The sequence below is a fragment of the Thermobia domestica genome, chromosome 6 (genome assembly GCF_964235325.1).
Source record: "Thermobia domestica chromosome 6, izTheDome1.hap1.1, whole genome shotgun sequence".
NCBI lineage: Eukaryota > Metazoa > Arthropoda > Insecta > Zygentoma > Lepismatidae > Thermobia > Thermobia domestica.
The window spans coordinates 189,478,990-189,499,251 of record NC_137459.1 but is presented as its reverse complement, the minus strand read 5'-3'; the positions used below and the strand labels follow the sequence as shown (position 1 = coordinate 189,499,251).

General features: G+C 36.1%; 1 protein-coding gene across 4 annotated transcripts in view; it reads right to left on the bottom strand.

The window, feature by feature from the left end:
- LOC145688369 (cohesin subunit SA-2-like) overlaps window positions 1-13,638 on the bottom strand; it is a 122,761-nt gene extending 109,123 nt beyond the window's left edge. For 2 of the 4 annotated variants that reach the window (XM_081762521.1, XM_081762526.1), the window contains exon 1: window positions 13,518-13,638. The gene's annotated coding sequence lies outside the window, so the exon portion shown is untranslated. Of the gene's footprint in view, window positions 1-13,013; window positions 13,397-13,452; window positions 13,471-13,517 lie in introns of those variants that run through there. The other 2 variants (XM_081762524.1, XM_081762522.1) reach the window with 2 other exon arrangements.
- Window positions 13,639-20,262: the final 6,624 nt, after the last annotated feature.

Genomic DNA, 20,262 nt, shown 5'->3' with positions numbered 1-20,262 from the left:
TCAAACATGAGTGAAATTATCTGAAATATATGTACTTTTTTTTTTTTTTTTTTTTTTGACTTCCAATTTTTAAAACTTCAAATACTATACGTATGTCTGTAAGGACTTCTTTAATTCTTTTGCCCTTCATTTCAAAATAAAAAGTTTTTGAATATGACGATTCTTGTGGTCACAGCTTTTCAAGAGAAAAAACCCAAAGGCAGAGAAACTGCACACCCTAAAGAACAGGATTCCCACCTTATTTCGAAAAGTCCTTTACTCTCATAAGTACACAGGATTACATTATACCGTAGCGTACCTCTGCGAACTTTTGTTAGAAGTTTGGAAATAAAATACACTTTTCTATGAAACGAAAACTTGAATACGTTTACACGAGAAGCCGCTGTGTAATATTTTTGAACAAGATCAAAACACAGAGCATGAATACTTATCTCTTAACACAAGCTAGCTTTTACTGTGAAAAGTCAGGAAATAAGCCAAACATTATTACTTACGGTCGAGGCAACCAGAGTTGAGTCTGACAGGTATAATTTAAGACAGAGAACTACACGACATACACTTCAGCCAAATGTAAGCAGAGTATCCGTAAGTTGTTCTTAAAACAATCCTTGCAAGTGTCAAATCTTTAACCTGCTCAACTACGCTGTTTGGATGACGCATCGTATAAACAGTAGGGTTACAAGTGCCACAGTGTAACTCTGTTTTTTTTATTTTTATTTTTTTAATTTTTTATTTTATTTTATTTTTTTTTAATATACTCATCACAACTCATTTCTCATCATCTAGACTGCAGCAAGTTAAATAATTAACTCCATTAAGATATAACCGGTGCAAAGCTACGGCTGGTTTCATTAACTAGTAGACGCATGTTCTACTAGGTGATGTGTTGTCAGAACATTTACTTCCAGCAACAACGCTACTTGTGGCTTCCTTTTATACAGAGGTCCTTCCGGTACCTCATACTTTATTCAAGTACTCGTTTATTTTCTTACAATGCTGGCTGAACACCAAAATCTTCAAACGCTAACCAACACATTCAACCTAACCATTAGATTACCAGTAGCACTCATTACGATTATGCCTAGTGTAAAAACATACAATGACACAAATCAAATTTTTATGATGGATGTGTGGATTGCATGGGATGTACTGTATATAGTTCAGGTTGGATGTGATTCACTAGTCTGAACAGACTGATCTATAAACAAATTTACGTTTCAGTGGCGATGAACGTTCCGGCCTCGTACGTCAACCATAGTATTAGTACGTATTCTAAGATGTTTGGTTTGTCGTATTTGAAAGTGGTCTCACATCATGATATATGGAATAGCCTTCAGAACACATACAAATGCAATTTATCAATATAAAAAGTTAAATCTTTATTTTATTTCCTACGTAACGAGCTGTACAGTGAAGGATACAAATTATTCACAAAAGAGTGAATAGTTATAGAAATATTAGTGAAACGAAAATGTGGGAAGAAACGGAAGAAGCTCGAGAAAACAAATGGAAACTATGTTCTACACCACCAACTCACATGTTCTGCGACCGAACCAGGAACCTACCTACCACCAGAGACAGCGTGCTCTATTACAATCAATTTAGGTTTCGACGATTCAAATTTAACGAACGAAAAATGAAATGAAATTGTCCACCACAAAGTTTACTTGGTGCAAGCTATGATCGATTTAGGGACCCCACGTGCCAGAGGTGAACGCTTTACCACTGAGCAACCGAACACTGACCTTTTTCCCAAAGGAGTTACTAAAATATACGCCAAGAAAGACCATTCCTTCTTAATCATGTTCAGTTCGAACCAATGGCTAGCTCGTTTTCATCACTTTCCCGTTTCAGACGTATCCTTTGTTCCTCCGAGTCTCTCCGGGTTCGATTCCTGGTGGGGACACTTGGTCGAAATGAAATGAAATCTGTTTCACGTCCCACGGTTATGCTGGCTAGAATAAAGGAGACAAGACACTCGGTCAAAAAAGTGTAAAATTTTCTTCAAGCCAGCCATCCTGAGTGAGGTTTCTTCCTGGGTTTCCTCGGGTCACGATGGTGCCGCACATAATAGTCCCAGACGGTTTCCTTCCCTCCCCAACTCCATGGGTAGTGTGATGGCCGAGGAACGTAGTTCCTCATACGTGACGGGCTGAAACGGCCATACATGCCAAAAGTTCAGAAATCTAATTCACCTTTTGATCTAAATCTCTGTTGTGCACTCAACATTCTCTTCTCGGTTTCCTTTTTGCTGTGCTCACCTATTTCTTCCTTTGTTGGTAAAAGCACTCTTTGTGGCATCTCTTAGACCCTTTCACGTAAAGCACCATCCTTTGAGTGATCTGCACGTGTTTGATATCTCCTGCCTCTGCTTCGTCAGAAACACACCGGGTAATAATGCGTAACAACTTTTTAATTGTCACTGTCCCAGAACCTTGCAAAGTATAACCACTTGCCCCTTCTGAATAACTTTATTTCAAGTTTCATCGAAGTAGAAAACAAGAAACACGCACGAAGCCTTGTCTGGTCCAATAGTGGGAGACCCCGGTTCGATTCCCGGCGGGAGCTCATGTAGTTGGGATCCCATGTTAATCAGTAGGTTGCGTCACGTATAACCTCACTGCTGAAAGAGACGTTGAACTCCAAATCAACTCAACTGATCCTGTAGTGAACGCTTAGCAAATTGGTTATCGGGGAACATCATCTTGAACACTGAATTTAAGTTGTTGCACAAATTGAATGACATTAATCACACAAGCAGAAGAGCCTAAATAATTTCGGCTTTGCATACTTCATCGTTGATGATAAAAATATTAAGGTTTCCTATATAATTTTTCTTCATACACGTACACACTGTTTTCTTTACATCTGTCTTTCTAGTAGATGCTGAAGATTCGGGAGATACAGGTTCTCTTTGACCAAAAAATTACAGTAAATATCTTACGAATACGCACTAAACATCACAGTTCCCCATTTTTCTTCTTAAGAAATTAAATTTAATGTGCATTAAGTACTTACTGGTAAGTTTTGCTGTTACTGTGCTTACTGGTACAACACAATTTAAGTATGATAATCCTAAAACACAAATAAAGATAAATTGAAATACGGATCACTTGAGGAAAGAGCTTTGATAGAAAACGATAAAAAGAAAAAAAAACTGCACAAAGTAAGTGGAGGCAATGCCAGGCTCAACTCAGGTACCTTGTGGTTGACATCTGTATACTCACCTTGAGGGACTTGATGTAATAATGAATAATTTGTGGTAGCATTATGTGCAAATCATTTTTAAATGTTCTCCATTTATCAAAACGAAAACTCCGATAGAACTTCACATTTTCTCCTGCCTTTCAATCGGGGTTTCCTTACCATCTTTAATTTCCGATTCTTTCTGAATTTCCGGGGGCGCGGTGACTCAGTGGTAGAGCGTTCACCTCCGGTGCCTGGGGTCCCTGGTTCGATCCCAGCTCGCGCCGTGTGGACTTTGTGGTGGACAAACACCGTGCTCGTGGGTTTTCTCGGAGTTCTCCCGTTTCCTCCCACTTTCTTCATTCCACCATTTCACTCATCTCTCATTATCACCGTCTCCTTTAGCCTAACCGGCATAACCGTGGAACGTAAAACTTAAAGATTTCATTTTCATTTTTTCTTTCTGAATTTCCAGTTCGCAGGAACCCTATAATAGGACATTGTAAAAGTGTATATTTAAAGTACACTTAGGGAACATATCTATATCAAAGATCTCACGTTCCCCCACTTGTAAGATCTTCCAGTTACAACTCGGTCTGGTACTTACACTATATTTGCAATTCGTGGCCAAGTGAGTACAGTTCGTAGTCTCGGGTTCAAATCCCAAAGACATACTTGCCTTGGAATCAAATGAGAGTAGTGGTTCGGATATCATTTCAAGCAGTATGTCGCGTCTCATATGGCTTCAGTGCTGAAAATCGATATTAAACTATCTAATCTTTGTTTACCACGAAGCTATTAGCTACAACTCTTGGAAACAAAGGCTGTCAAAACCATCAGTTATGACCATAAGCATTTCGTGTGTTGTACCAACTGCTTATCAGAAGTACTTTTTTATAATTACTACTTTAACACATTGACCGCCATGTGAGCCATAAGTGGTTCACGCGTTGACTTTTGTTTGACACTTATCTGAGGTCCTACGAAAAGGATTATGTTTTCCTTTTCAATACGATATTTTGGTTCAAGTGTGTGATTATATTGCATAACCTTTAGCTTTTTGAATTATACATCCATATCCACGGAAAATATGTGAAAATGTTAACTTGCTGAAAATGCAAAAATGCAACTTGTTTGGGCTTATTCAGCTGTAGTACTTCGCAGTTTAGAATTTTGCATATTCAAATAATACACACCTAGAGACCTCAACATTCAATATGTTTTCTGAACTAGATCTGGATAGTGGTGGAAAAAAAAAAATGCGTGAGCCACGGGGTCTTAGAGGAACACATTTACGTCTAAGCCCTATAAGACATATGTGGCTCACATGAAATACAAGGGAATTGACACTTTTTTATTAATAATACATTGTTGCATACCATTAAAATTCTAAAATATATTTTAATGGTATGTAACAATGTATTATTAATAAAAAATTTCCTTGTTTTTCCATGTGAGCCACATATGGCTCATAGCGCCTAGATGTAAATGTGTTCTTCTCAGGCCCCGTAAGCCATATGTGGCTCACGTATTTTTTTTTTTCCCACCAGGAGCAAGATCTGGTTCAGAAAAAGGTGGAATATTGAATATTGAGGTTTCTAGGTACGTATTATTTGATAATCGCTTAGTAGCCTGGTGGTGACCATAAGGTAAACTTGGCGCCATGGTCCATCCTCCAAAATGACCATGAGCAGTCAAACTGTTAATTTTATTATTATAAAGTAATTGTCAAGCATATTAGTTCTAAACGAAACTTGGTTAATAAGTTCATAACTATTTGAATCCTCATGAAATAATATATTTTTTTTAAAATTCATGTCTATCTGATATATTTTCTTGTGGCCAACTTTATTTGAACTTATGGACGTATGTTTATTTCAAGAAAGGCTTAAAAAAATCTAAAAGAATTTACACGTTACAACTTCCCAATTTTTGAAGCAAACCTTTCGATTTAACCACCGTTTGTTCATCTGTCTTCTCAACGATAGATCATGCAAAATTTATGCGATTTTAATGAAATTTGATATGTGCCTCTCTCCATATGTATAATCTTAGTGTGTAAGCCTATTATTTGGGGTTAAACTTTGTCAAGAGTAAGGAGGATACATATCACTCCATGTAGCAAGCTTGCACATATGCATATGGTAATGTGATAACAAATAATTTTTCAATATAGCCTAGGCAAACCATAATATTACCTATTTCGATAACATATATATTGTGTATTTTCTTTAGGGTTTTCAGATAATTCCCGCACTTAGGTTGAAACAGGTCAAGGATAAACTGATAAAAGGGCATAATTTCTTTTTTAGATTCAAAGTTCCTTTATTTAAAAAATAAAATAAGCCAATAACTTTAATTTGTGTGTGTGTGTGTGTGTGCTGGAATACTTTTTATTTATTTATTTTAAAATTGCTAATTATTTCTATTGATTGGATTTGCAATTTCTCACGGTGAATGTATCGAGTTTAATCTCTCCCATTAATGAAAATGTTCGACGATAATTTTCATAAAACGTGTATTCGATTTTGATGCAGTATGACACATATTTTCTTCGAGAATTTTCATCACCACTGCATAGAGTTAAAATCAGTCAAGAATGAGAGGTGGAATTACCCCTCCTTTTTAACATGAAAGTTCGACGTTAACTTTCGTTAAAGTATATATTATTTCTTTGTGGGGTCCCACAATTCTCAAAGCTATCGGTTCAAGTTATTCCACAATGAGGGTCGAATTTATCCTCCAATGAATTACCCCTCCCCAAGATTTAAAATAATGTTGCAAGGATAAATTTTGTAACAATAAATAAATTGATCTTGATGCAGTGTGAAACATGTTTCTTGAAACTGTAATTATTCGAACTGCTTGAGATTAAAATCAGTCGAGAATGAAGAAGTAAATTTAAATGACACTATTTTAAAAATAAACATCATCTTTTAAAAAAAGAAATCTGTTTTGATATAATATTTGTATAGTTTCATGAGGTTATCCCACAATCTACACTACTTTCATTTGAAAATGAAATGAAATGAAATCATTGAGTTTTACGTCCCACGATTATGCCGGTTAGGCTAAAGGAGACGGTGAAGATGAGTAATGAATGAAATGGTGGAATAAGTGGGAGGAAACGGGAGAACCCCGAGAAAACCCACGCACACGGTGTTACTTTCATTTGAAATGTTGAATGATGAAGGATTGAATTTACCCTAGGGGCCGCGGTGGCTCAGTGGTAGAGCGTTCACCTCTGGTGCTTGGGGTCCCGGGTTCGATCCCAGCCCCCGCCAAGTGAACTTTGTGGTGGACAAACACCGTGTGCGTGGGTTTTCTCGGGGTTCTCCCGTTTCTCCCCACTTTCTTCATTCCACCATTTCATTCATTACTCATCATCACCGTCTCCATTAGCCTAACCGGCATAAGCGTGGGACGTAAAACTCAAAAATTTCATTTCATTTCGTTTTGAATTTACCCTTCTCCACCCGATTTTAAAAATACGTTCTACAACTTAAAAAAAAAATTTAATTTCGATACAATATAGTGTACATTTTTTCTAAGGTTTTCCAGTCATTCCTATCACTTGAGAGTTGAAATCGGTCGAGAGTAAATTTAGTCCCCTCTCCAAATCATTAAAAGAAAATTTTCGTAAAAATTCTCCAAATTTTATGAAACATAATGCGTGGTTTGACTGAGATTAGATACTCCGATAGCTTGAGTTTATAACAGTCAAAAAGAAGAGACTGAGTTCACTGCAATGTAAACCTTAACTTGAAAAGTGGTATATACTTTCATTCAGGCATCCCAATAGGATGTAACGCCTTTTGGTTAACATCATTAAGGGCAAAGACAAACTTCACCCCAACCCCAAGATCATGTTTCCGGGAAACTTCCGTATTTTTAAAGATAATCATCAAATACTGCTTTTCTTGGAAACTTAATAATTGTGTCTTTTGGTGCGAGTTAAAAATGACAAATCGTAAGGCGATGAAAATATCCCACAAAAAGCCCAATTATTCACTTACACAACTTAAATTTAAAAATATTCAATTTCGGTACAATATAGTATACATTTCTTTCTAAGGCTTCCCAGTCATTCCTACCACCTGAAAGTTGAAATCGGTCTCCTCCCCCAAATCATTAAGTCTGTTTGTCTATGTATGTTCTACGTCATATATATATATATATATATATATATATATATATATATATATTCGCAAAATTTTATTCAAATCTTTCCTCCTATCTATCTCTGAAAGGAAAGGAAAAGGGATACAATCCACGTCATGTTATAAATACACACACTCAAAATATGACAACGAAATAGTCATATTGTTTCGTATTTTGCAGTATAACATATGTAATAATTACTTGAATTTTATATGTAATATGTAGTGTACAGTTTCTTTAGAGCTTCACGATAAATTCTGTTTCTTCCAGTTGAAAAGGTTAAGGAATAAGAAAGTAAAACTGATCGAATAAGAACGTAAAAAGGTGTAATTTTCTCCAAATTCGAGGTTTCCTTATTTAAATAATAAATAAGAAAATAATTTTGTGAAAAAATATCCGATTTTGCTGCAGTATAGATTATATTTTCTTCGAGATTTGCCGTCATCTCTATTAGTTGGGCTTAATATTTATAAAAAATTAAAAAGCGAATTCATTCTTTCCTATTTTAAATGAAAGATATATAATGATTAACAACAATTTTCGTAAACAAAATATAATTAATTTTGATGTAATAGGTTTATATTTTCTTCGAGACATATTATTCCCACTGCTTCGACTTAAAATCAGTCAAGAATGAAGGGTAAATTTACCTTCCGTCGATTAAATAGTATATATATATATATATATATATATATATATATATATATATATAGCAGACGGGCTATTTACATTGAAACGCTCTTGTACCTTTTAAATTAATAGATAGAAAGTAGGTCGAAATTTTCTACAATGCAAACATTGACTAGGAGAGAGCCTGCTTGACTTATTCTGCAATGCTAGGGACACCATGCAACAGAGGAACCCTTTACCACTGAACCACCGCGGCCCCTGCAATGATGTTGAAGTCAGAGTATTAATCGGACCATAGGAGGTGCTGGAGTTGATCTTGATATTCTTCAAACCATGCCTGAACAGATCTAATTCTTTGATTAACACACTCTCATCTTGAAAGATTGCGTCGTTGTTAGAACATCTGTATATGAATACTTAAAATACTCACACAACCACCGGCAGTAATTCAATCAGGTTAAGTGTTACAAAACGGGTCCAGAAAGAAAAGAATCTAAACTAACCCAACTTATCATACTCCACTTTAATATACCCTACCCTGACACGCCTCTATTAGCTTTTAATTTATTTGTAAAGAATGAAAACTTAACGCTGCATATAGCTTTAACATAATATAGTCTTTCAAGCATTGAGAGTAATGTCAGGACAAACGGAATATAATGAAATTGCGGCCAGTTTAAGGGGGTAGACTACTAAATATTTTTCAAAAGCTAACAAAGTTTCTTTTGCCCGTTTTTCGTAAGTGAAAAGAGATAATGAAATGTAACTTACCATAATAATAGATAATGGTATTCTACATCCGAAAATACGACTCGGAAGAATTATCAGTGTTGCCATCCATAGAAATTACACTGTGTCCAAAATTTGAATTACCCAAAAATCTAGGTTAATGCAGTGACTAGAAAAATGAACTCAACGGTAGTTGATTAATTATCATGTTGTCTTGGGTCCTTGTTTACTACTTTTTAAATAATGTTTGTATTTATTTTGTAATAGCTTATTTATTTTGTAATAACTTCTGTAAGTATTTACAAAATAAATACAAACATTATTTAAAAAGTAGTAAACAAGAAACCAAGACAACATGATAATTAATCAACTACCGTTGAGTTCACTTTTCTAGTCGCTGCCTTAACCTAGATTTTTGGGTAATTCAAATTTTGGACACACTGTAATTTCTATGGATGGCAACACTGATAATTCTTCCGAGTCATATTTTCGGATGTAGAATACCATTATCTATTATTATGGTAAGTTAAATTTCATTATCTCTTTTCACTTACGAAAAACGGGCAAAAGAAACTTTGTTAGCTTTTGAAAAATATTTAGTAGTCTACCCCCTTAACAACAGGTAGCAAACAGTTCCAAACATAGATCTATTACGGGTCCGATCTTGCTGGAAACAGGAGAAAGATGACTCGTCGAGTCATATTAATTTCTTCCAATGAACAGCAGTCCATGTTTTATCGGATGGGAATTGAGTTTAACGTCCCTTTCAGCAGCAAGGCTATATGAGATGTAGACCTACAGCTTAACGTGGAAGCTGAATCACGTGAGTTCCTGCCTGGGACACGAACTATCATCCAGTTCAAGGCTGTAAACTGTCCACGAATGCTGTGTTACTAACTCATGATGATTATGGGTTACAGTACCGGGTGCTTTCGTTATTTTGACTAGTTGCTACGCCCAAGTTTTCAGCTGGGTGTGTACTGCAGGTTAAAATCGTGTTTCATTAAAAGCTATAATTATTTACATTTAATGTTTATTTTAGTTTGCCTACAAACCACCTCAAAGTCCATGTCATACTTTTAATGCAATTATTGAAGCATTTCGTTATACACAATCCCGCAGGTAGCGACATCAATTAGGGTAAAACAGGAAAGTGACAGCACACGTAGAAATATATGACTGCTTACTATCAGGGATTAGTGTGACGTTTGATATAAGGAATTCTCATTATGTTCCTTGTGTTTTTGCAACCCAACATTACAAATATCTTAAGCAAGGTTGTATAACTTTCCAGGATAGCGTGACATGTTCCCTATTATAATTAAAATATCTATACCAAAAGAATTAGGAATTAGGTTTTTGGGCTGTCGTCACCTGACTATGATAGCCCGTCACATGTGAGGGATGAAAATCTTCGGCGATCACACTATCCGGGGAATTAGCGACTGGTCTTGGGCCATTATGTCAGGTACTATGCCAGCATTTGCCTAGTGTGAATGAGGTAAGCCCAGAAAAATCACACTCAAGACACTGGCTTGGAAAAGCCTTTACACATTTTCGGCCATTGGGAACCGAACCCGAGACCGTTCATGCCAAAGGCGAGAGCATTACCGACTACATTACACAGGATCATTTATTTACCAAAAACAAAAGATGGGATACTTTCGTATTGATCACAGAGGAGCGTGTCAGGAGGTTGTCTATGGTTCGAAAACTTTTTATGCTTCACTAAGCCCATATTCGTGAGTGTAATAAAATATCTTATTAAAAGTATTGAGAGAAAAAAAAGTGTACAGACTGTCCACATGACGAGCGTGACAAAACCCAATAACATAAATTTTGATACGTAGTTAGTGTTTACTATCCAACTACAGATAATTGTTACAAGTGTCGGACGATATTTTTGCTTGAAATTTAACCATATATTGAACAAAGGCATTGCTACAGTTTTAAGTCATTAGGTTGTTCATAGTTTGAAAATGCATCATGTTGCAGTGAGCGCATATTTGTAAACGTGGCAGACACCTCTAAAAATACTTTATGTATGGAATGGCATTTTAATATCCAACAACTATACGGGAGCGTAACAACGCCCCCCACAAAAGGTCCCTATGCGCAGTTTGCCCCTAGTTCCGAAGTGTTTTAAGCTGTAGTAAGTGGATATTTGTAAATATAGCACGATACCATCAATTATATTTGTTAAAAAGGCTTTGGAAAAATATTCTCGTGTGCAAATTGAATACATGAGGAGAAAGACAGTGCCCTGCCCTACAGTATCCTGCTTAACAATTAGTAATTGGTTTTAAATAACAGTATGCTGTTGTAAAACAATACTTGTTACCAGGGTATTTTTCTGACAGTACGAAGTACCTGCAAATTTTTCTTGAAGGGATTTCTTTTGTCATTTATAAAATTCTTGCATTTACGAAATAAATATTTCATTTTAAACAGATTTAAAGACTGCATTTGAAAGGCATACGACCAACTGATGGCAGTATAGGGTTACGTTTAGAGTTGTATCTCAGTCTTTTATGAAAATTAGGAAAATTCACAGAAATGAGGTAAGAAATGATGATTTGGAGTCCTTATACGATATTCAGGTGTGTAAGTTTGGTAGTGAAGTTATGTTTAATAGGAGAAAAGGTATGTACAAGTTGGTACTATTTGTAAGACACGGAAGACTTCGATGGTAGTCGTATAGGATGGTAGTTCGGTGCATTGAATATGATATTTCCACATTGAATTTTACAGAATTATATAAGAATAATGAAGAGAGTCTATTAATTTTTTATGAGAATCACGGATTACTGAATTTAAGTAATAATTGTAGCTTCTATAAGAACCAGTTACAGTCACGGTTCCAGTCTAACTAAACTCTTACCGGGTAACCTAACCTAACAATTTTTTGATGTTTCAAATGCTTTTTTGTAGGTTTGAAACTTGAGGGGTAGCTCCAGAACGCGTAAAAATATCCATAGTGTGCACCGGTAGCTTTTTTTTAAAAAGAAAAAAGAAAGAGAGCACTCCTTTTGACAATGTAGCGTTAACAATATGTGTTGAAATCATGTGGAAGGGTAGTTTCGTCTGCAAATTGACCACACGACAGTATGAGCAGCGAAAACCTTCTCTCACCAGGTGATCAATGGTTAGAGTTCTCTCTCTTTTTTCTTTCTTTTTCTTAATGCTGTCGTCAACAAATAAAAATCCCTACATGTACAAAGAGCAAGCCACCGATATTGGAAAAGCGTGAGAATATTTCTGCATGAGAAGATAAAGTGAAACTTATGGTAGCACCTAGCGATAAATTTTCATTAGCATCTAGTAGGGGAAACTTCCAAAATTGGTGTAGGCCTATATAGCCTACGTACCGCATATGTGTCTGGATATCTCTTGTTGTTACAGAAATTATTTGTATCTGTTGTAAAGCTTTCTTGTTTTCAAGATCTAACAGATTAAAATTGTAAAGTTTCCATCAAATTGTAATATTGGCATTGTTTAAAAAACTTATATTTTCAATGGCAACCTACATCCTTGGGATTTTCTGTCACTGGTGACCTTGTGGCTAAATTGGAGCAGGCTATTTACCTATAATCAATTCCAATGAAACTCTACCTTGTTTGACAGGGTGGCTGTTCTTAGAAACCATGTTTATCGTAACTTTTCGATTTCCGTTTTCTGTTATAATTCATAAATAATGAATCTAAGTAGTGTACCATGCTTATACTGGATCTTGGTTGACATGCCAAAATGTTACGAAAATTCGTTAAAAAAAAGGGCGTGCAGTTTTACTATACGGATACATAGTATGAGTAGGAACGGGTTAGAAGCCCCGCAGGGGTTCGTTGGGTTCTGTTCTCGACACAAAATGGGCAAATTAAAGACTTCCCCACATTTTCCCGCGTATTTTACTATTTATGGATCCGTATAGTAAAACTGCACCAAAAAATATATTTATAAAATGGTATACATGTCGACTTTAAATTTTTTATATGATTTAGCCTTCGTGCCGCATAGTAGGTAAAGCATGTTAGGACCTAGCTTAGGGCAGGGTAGGTAGTTTAGTTCAGGTTACGTTGAGTTAGTTTAGTTTTGAATTAATTTCGATATTCCTGGACATACTTTGCGGTACTTAACCCAATAGTTAGAAAAGTATTCCATTAATCAGCTGTCAATCCCTTTAGATAAAGGAAATCCCGGCAAATACAGCAACAATAGGAAGTGCTATCGTGCAGTTCATGCAAATTTAACAAATGTTACACTTTTTTCTTAAAACATCTGCTAAAATTTGTAATAAAAGACGTACTTACTTTGCCTTTCCAATTTTCTTTGTGAATTGACAGCATCATAACTACCCTATGCAGAGGACGATAAATGTCAATATTCACCTTGAAGACACAGAAACTTAACAATAATGAATTTAGCCTCAAAATATTTACAAATGTACCTTCGATAAGTGTGATTCTAATAAAAACCGATTTTGAAGTATCTTCTATTGCGTATAGTAACTACATACGGTATAGATACGACGCATCATTCATATACACAGCTTTCACCTAGTTTTCGTGACGTGGAATACACCGCTGAATTGACTGTACGTAACTTTGCACATCGAACTATATACACCACTAAATCAAGTAATCAATTTTAAAACTTTTGAGTTAAATTTCCGCATTATCATATAACATGCGTTACACCAAGCTACTTCAGTACACATTGGCCATTGACTGTAGGGTGTAAGTTCCATACCTCTTTTTAAATTTACAAATTCTGCTGACCTAGTAAAGTTTAGCTTGCTTCCCCATATTATTTACCTGTTAATGCTTCTTACTTCATCTTGTTTCTTTTACACATCTTGATTCTACGTCAGAATGATATAATTTTTACGTTTATGTTTACATCACAGTTTGTGTTGTAGTTTAAAGAGGGCAGCACTTACCAATTGAAAACTTCGAAGATAATACGTCTCTTCCTACCATATCAAAATAATCATCCATATTGGTTCCATAACTTATAAACTCGTAAAAGTAACTCTTGAATAGTGTGCAGGAGCAATTAACATAATTTCTTAATACAGTGTTTCTTCATACTTGTTCACTTAATCTCCTCGAATATAAACATAATGTTTCAGATCGCCTATGAGAAATAATATAATATTTTGCTGTTTTCATACCAATAAAATGTCTGTAAATTTATCCTATATTATATATTCTAGGTCTTTACATCAAACTATAGTTTGTAAAATATCACTTTTATTGAAACAAAGTTTGATCAAATAGATCTTAAATGTAGCGCACAATCAACCACACAACTCAGATTTTGCCCCAGTAAAAAAATCTAAGCATTGGCGGACAGTTATAACTTAGCAGGTAATAATCAGTGGCGTAACAAGACGGGGGACATTGCCCCCCAAAGTTCTAGTAGAAGTTATTGGGGGCGTCGAAGGCGCCTAATGATTACTTTGCCTTTTTAAAAGCCGATTGAAGAATGAAAAGTTTATGTACAAAAGCAGTGTTTTGTATGCACTGCCAAATCTTCGACAAAATATAGAGTGCAGTGCTTTGTATTATTATAACTAATGAAAACTTTTTCTGTTCCTTTTGTGTTGATTGTCTAGGACACCTTTGATACAATAAAACAAAGAAATAAAAACTACCTATATGTCAGTCAAGCAGAGATATAAACACTTCCTTAATCCTTTGTCGCTCGTCATTATGTACGGGCGACAAAATGCTTCGATAGAATAAAAGAGGAAATAATGTTACAGTGACGGAGCATTGTAACTATATTCATTATTCCTTTCCCCGCCCCTGACGGTATAGGGGTGCCTTCAATAGAATAAAAAAGAAATAATATTGAACCAAGGGGCGCTGTACATACATTAATTATTCTCTTTGTCGCCCCTGATTGTATAGGGCGCCTTCGATAGAAGAAAAAGGGATATAATAGTGTACCAAGGGCGCTGTAGATATATTAATTATTCATTATGTCGCCCCTGATTGTATAGGGGCGCCTTCGATAGAACAAAAAGGATGTAATATTGCACCAAGGGCTAGTGTTGCCACGAGACGAGACATTTCTCGTGTCTCGTCTCGTCTCGTCTCGCAAACGAGACGAGAGAGAACCCTTTTCGACGAGACACGAGACGAGACAGACTACTTGTCCCATCTCGAAAACGAGACGAGACGGGACGTCTCGTGAAATGTCTCGTCTCGTCTCGTGTCTCGAGAATGAAAACGCATTACTCAATAAAATTATTTGGTTCCGAGCATTTTTTTAAAAAAAATAATAATTGCAACAAATCTAAACATGCTAAAATGGAAAGTAGTTTTTGGATTGGTATGGGTTAACACTGTGAAACCTAAAGGCTGGAATATATGAAATCAAAGTGTACACACATATCTATCTCTCTATTTATCTAAACATCTTTCCATCCCTCTCTCTCTCTCTCTCTCTCTCTCTCTCTCTATATATATATATATATATATATATATATATATATATATATATATATATATATACAAGGGCGGATCCAAGGGGGGCTAAGGGGCTATAGCCCCCCCTTGACGCTCAGGTTTACACTGGATAAAATGGGCTTCAATTCTTACTCTGGATAAAACGGCAAATTATATCATATCCTGGATCCGCCACTGTATATATATATATATATATATATATATACACTATAAAGCAAGTGGGCTGATAGTATACGATAGTGTCGGGGATGGTGACACCTTTACATCGAAATTTGCTTGTCGTGCAAACATTATTTGACATTAGTGTCTTCATCTTTGACGTACCTATGAGCAATTTACTGTATATTCGTGTATTGAAACTGGTGAAACAAATTTCAATGTTTTAGAATCTTTAAAAAAAAAAAAAAAAAAAGCCAGGGCCGAGAAGTTTCAGACAACTAACAGCAGAGATACACAGTATTATCTTTTTTGTCCTCGTCCTGTGAGCTTATTTGAATATATTTTTAAGACATTTAGGCAACTTTGACCGAATGGATGATGATGGGAAAATTAGTGGAATGAAGAAAGTGGTAGGATACTAGACAACTTCGAGAAAACACATACATTCAGTAAGTACGCCAGAAATTTTTACTTGGGGGTGTGTTCAAAATATAAGGGGGGTGTGCTCTCAGAATAGTGATATAATTTTTAAACAGACTCAAACAAGAAAACAGTATATTTTGTTACGCAACTATTACAATACTACTACTACTACTACTACTACAACTACTACTACTACTACTACTACTACTACTACTACTACTACTAATAATAATAATAATAATAATAATAATAATAATAATATCAGCTCTTCGCAGTGGCAGGTTCAATAAAGTAAGTTCACACATTTGAGCTTTTATTATTATTAAACTAAGTAATACAGTGAAACCTCTCAAAACGGACATCGGTGGAACCGATTACTTGTCTGTAAATAAGAGGTGTCCCTAAAAGGAAGGATTCTCTCTCATAACATCACACCACACATATTTATGGCATGGAAGAATAAGAAAGTTTGTCCTCTTATGAAGATGTCCATTATTGAGAGATGTCCGTTAAGAGAGGTTTTACTGTATTGGGAATTAACCTCCACTATTTTACCCAATAATTCCCCTACACGCGAATTAATTAAATACGAATTATTGTAATTATTTTGCAAAATTCTTCTATTATTTCAATTTATTCACCCCTAGCAAGTTTTAGTGGGTGATTTTTTTTTTTTTAAATATTAATTGAGAAAAAATTCCCTCGTCCCATGCTGAAATCACATTCGTTTAGTAATTAATACTGTACATAGTTCCAATTTCAATATTTTAATATTCTAACCCTGCAGTTAACGTTAATTGTTGTAATATTATTTGATCTCTTAATCTCCGTTCCTGCCCTTCCTGGCTACGTTATTCGCTCTGAATCTTTCATAAGAAAATTATTCATTGATTTAGTTCTTTTCCAGAATTTCAGTTTTTCAATTTACAAATATTTTGTATCTTACTGTTTTGTCTTCTTTAATATACCGTAATTTTAATAATCCCAGGGCTCATAGTTGTCTGGTCTCTTGTAAATAGTTGAAAAGTGACCAAAAAATGGCCAAAAGCAGACAAAATCTCATCATGCCCCTTTTTTCCTTTGTCAATTTCTCGCTCTCTTTGTTTGTTGTTTCATTTCTTTTTTACTTCTTCTTTTTGAGATTCCTCCTTTCTTAGGTTTTCAAAATATGCTTTGTAGTTACGGTAAGCTGACTTAGCAGATGTAAAATGCTTCTGAGTAAGTGGAACCAGTTCTGGCCTATTTCCGAATTTCTTCATCCCAGACATTATATTTAACTCCGCATTAAGAGTTCTCAAAAACGTGAAATGTTCAAATTCATCACCTACTCTTAAGAAGAACATACAAAAAGCATAACACAAGACGAACATGATGAACCATACAAACACACACACAAACGTTGAACGGAGCGTTAACTATTACGAGAGAAAACTAAAAGATTATTATGATAGAGGAAAGAATAGACACAGAAGGGTTCTCAACCCCACCTTGAGAACTTAAGCATCCACCAACCGTCCACTGTGCTTTAGAAAGAATAAAAGCTGAAGTGAGAATGAAGCTGACTGTTTCACATACTGAAGCTTTCAGAAGAGTAATGAGTAACAAGTTTCTGCCTTTTTCCATTTGTTTTTATATTTTTCCTAAAAAACTGCTAATGCAAAACATAAATCATACGCAGTCACTTTACCTCTCAAAAAAGTAACTTTTAGTGACAAATTTGAAAAAAAAAACTTTTAGTGACAAACTTGAAAAAAGTGAATTTTAGTTTAAAAAAGTGACTCGCTATGAGCCCTGTTCCGCTCAATGAATTTACGTGAATAAAAATATACTTTACAAAAAATTAAGCTAGCGCCAAATGCGTTCCTGCATAACACTAGACACGGTCTAAAATATATATATAATTCTTACTTCGATCGATCTCTTAATTTCTAAAAAAGATTTGACTACACCCTTCTAACGTCCGTCCGTTGATACACCACTTGCAGAGCAGGCTCGAAACCAGCCACAGAGCTTTGGGGGCCAGGAATATGTTAGGAGGGGCCAAGTCATTAAAAATTCTCTTACAAATACCTAAATTGTGCACTTTGTATTGAGGTCTGGAGGGGACATGAAAAATTTAGGGAGGGCCAGGCCCTCCCCAACCCCCCTCTAGTTGCGAGCCTGTTGCAGAGTAGCACTTACCAACTGAATCTGGTATAAGCTTATTACTATATTGTCACATTTTTCCTTATTGAGGAGGATGTAGAGGTGAATGACCGCTCAGGACGTTGCCAATTTCAGTCATCTGCATCTGTCCATCAACCTCTTTTCTCGGAAACGACCGCGGAACCCAGGAGGGTAGGTATCAGTGGTCTGTTTTGTCAATTGTTTTGATCGAAACACCCCCGAAACAATGAGGTCGTGTGGTTCTCGAAGCCGTACATGAGAACGAGGTCTCTTCGTATTTTGAAGTGAAATAAATAAATAAGAATATTGCCTCCTTTCCTAAACGCTAAACCTTTTTTAACTTGATGTAATAAATAACCTATATGATACTGATTGATACAATTGGATTTGGGGGAGTATTCCTTTTCCATACAGGGGTGTGTGTAAAGAATTTTGGAGGGGTGTTAGGGGGGTGTTGGGGGGGTGTAGATTACTCCCTGCATACATTCGAAAAATGAAATGAAATCTTTGAGTTTTACGTCCCACGGTTATGCCTTTTAGGCTAAAGGAGACAGTGATGATGAGTAATGAATGAAATGGTGGAATGAAGAAAGTGGGAGGAAACAGGAGAACCCCGAGAAAACCCACGCACACGGTGTTTGTCCACCACAAAGTTCACTTGGCGGGCTGGAATCGAACCCGAGACCCCAAGAACCAGAGGTGAACGCTCTACCACTGAGCCACCGCGGTCCGTACACATATTCAATATTTGTTCACCACAAAGCTGACATGGCCCTAACCGAGATCGAACCGACTACCACATTCACCAGAGGAAAAGGCTTCACGGTGTAGCTACCGTGACATTTCTTGTCTTGTGTGTTCTGGGTAATACTTGTAACTAGAGGTCTGCGCGGATGCGGATATATATCTCTTTTCTGTGCGGATAGCGGATAAAGTTGCGGATAATGTTTCCTACATTTTTTCCACCTAAAAAAATGCTGTGAATTTTCTGATAATGGTGGAAAGAGTACTAGAAACGTTCGTTTTGTGTTAAAAGTTTTAAAACCAGTTGTAAAATACTAAAATCGAAATACAAGTGTGTTTGAAGCTTGTTACTCAGTGACAGCAAAAGGACAAAAAATGACACGAGAGAGTTATTCTTTTATTGCTGTTTTCAATATTTTTAGCAGCCGTTTTGTAGGTGAATGACATCTCTGACCTAAACAGAAAGAAACGACAGGCCCCATCGCTACTCCTCAAGTACCGCTATTTGCTGTAAAAAAAAAAAAAAAAAAAAAAGACAAATAATTGCCGCCAAAGCCCCTCTGATAAAGCTGAAAATTTTCAGACCATTCGCTTTGAAGAGGAAGAAATATCTTCAAATAAAGTTTTTCTAGCCCGAGAGAACAGGAACCAAAACCCTAATTTAAAACACCGCATCCCCTTCCATAAACTGAAAACTGGTCAGCAGAATTATCTTTGCCTTTTGTGACAAACTGGAGAAGCACGTAGGTCCCCGAAATAGTAAACAAATCACATCATACGCTCATCTTTCTCTCTCCCTCTCTCTTAAAAAAAATCTTCACTGTTTCCTTTGAAGTACAGCAGATACTGAATGCACATTTACGACCCCATAGATTTCTCTCTTCGGAGAGGTGCCACGGACCTCAATGAACATTCTGAGGGATTGGAGTTTTATAACAGCAATTGTTTCTCTCTCTCTCTCTCTCTTTCTTCATGTGTGTATGTGTATATGTATGTATGTTCTGGGCCTCAGGTAAAGAAAGAAAGAACAACCAATGCATTGTTTCTCCTATCCTAAATGTGTCCAACAATGAGTGGGGCCTGCAAAGGAAAACGTAAATTCTAAACTTCCTCTATTGCCTCTTCCCGAAATTAACGGTATAGACTTCCTAATTGTATTCGAAGTTATTTTCACTTCTAGTTTCAGTAAAAGCGTGGTCGTGAAAGCTTGAGTTGATTTTGAGTCTAACGTCCCGTTCAGCAGCGAGGCTATATGAGACGTGGGCCTACTGATTAACGTGGAATCCGAACCATATGGGGCTCCCGTCGGGAATTGAACCCTGATCTCCCACGCCAAAGGCGCGTAAGCTAACCGCTTAGCCAGGAAGGAGCTTGGTCGTGAAAGCATGCATTGTATTGCGTTGTTAGTTTCGTCACTTATTTTTTAAATTTAGTGCAATTACTGGTGCTAATGAAGTTCGGGATATGTGGATGTGTTTGCGGTCCTGTGATTAATTTTTATTTCTTAATAACGATGATTTCTATTTCGCCTTTGTGTTTAGAACAAATGCCCCTTTTTTTTATGAGTATGATGAAGTTTAAAAACTTAGTG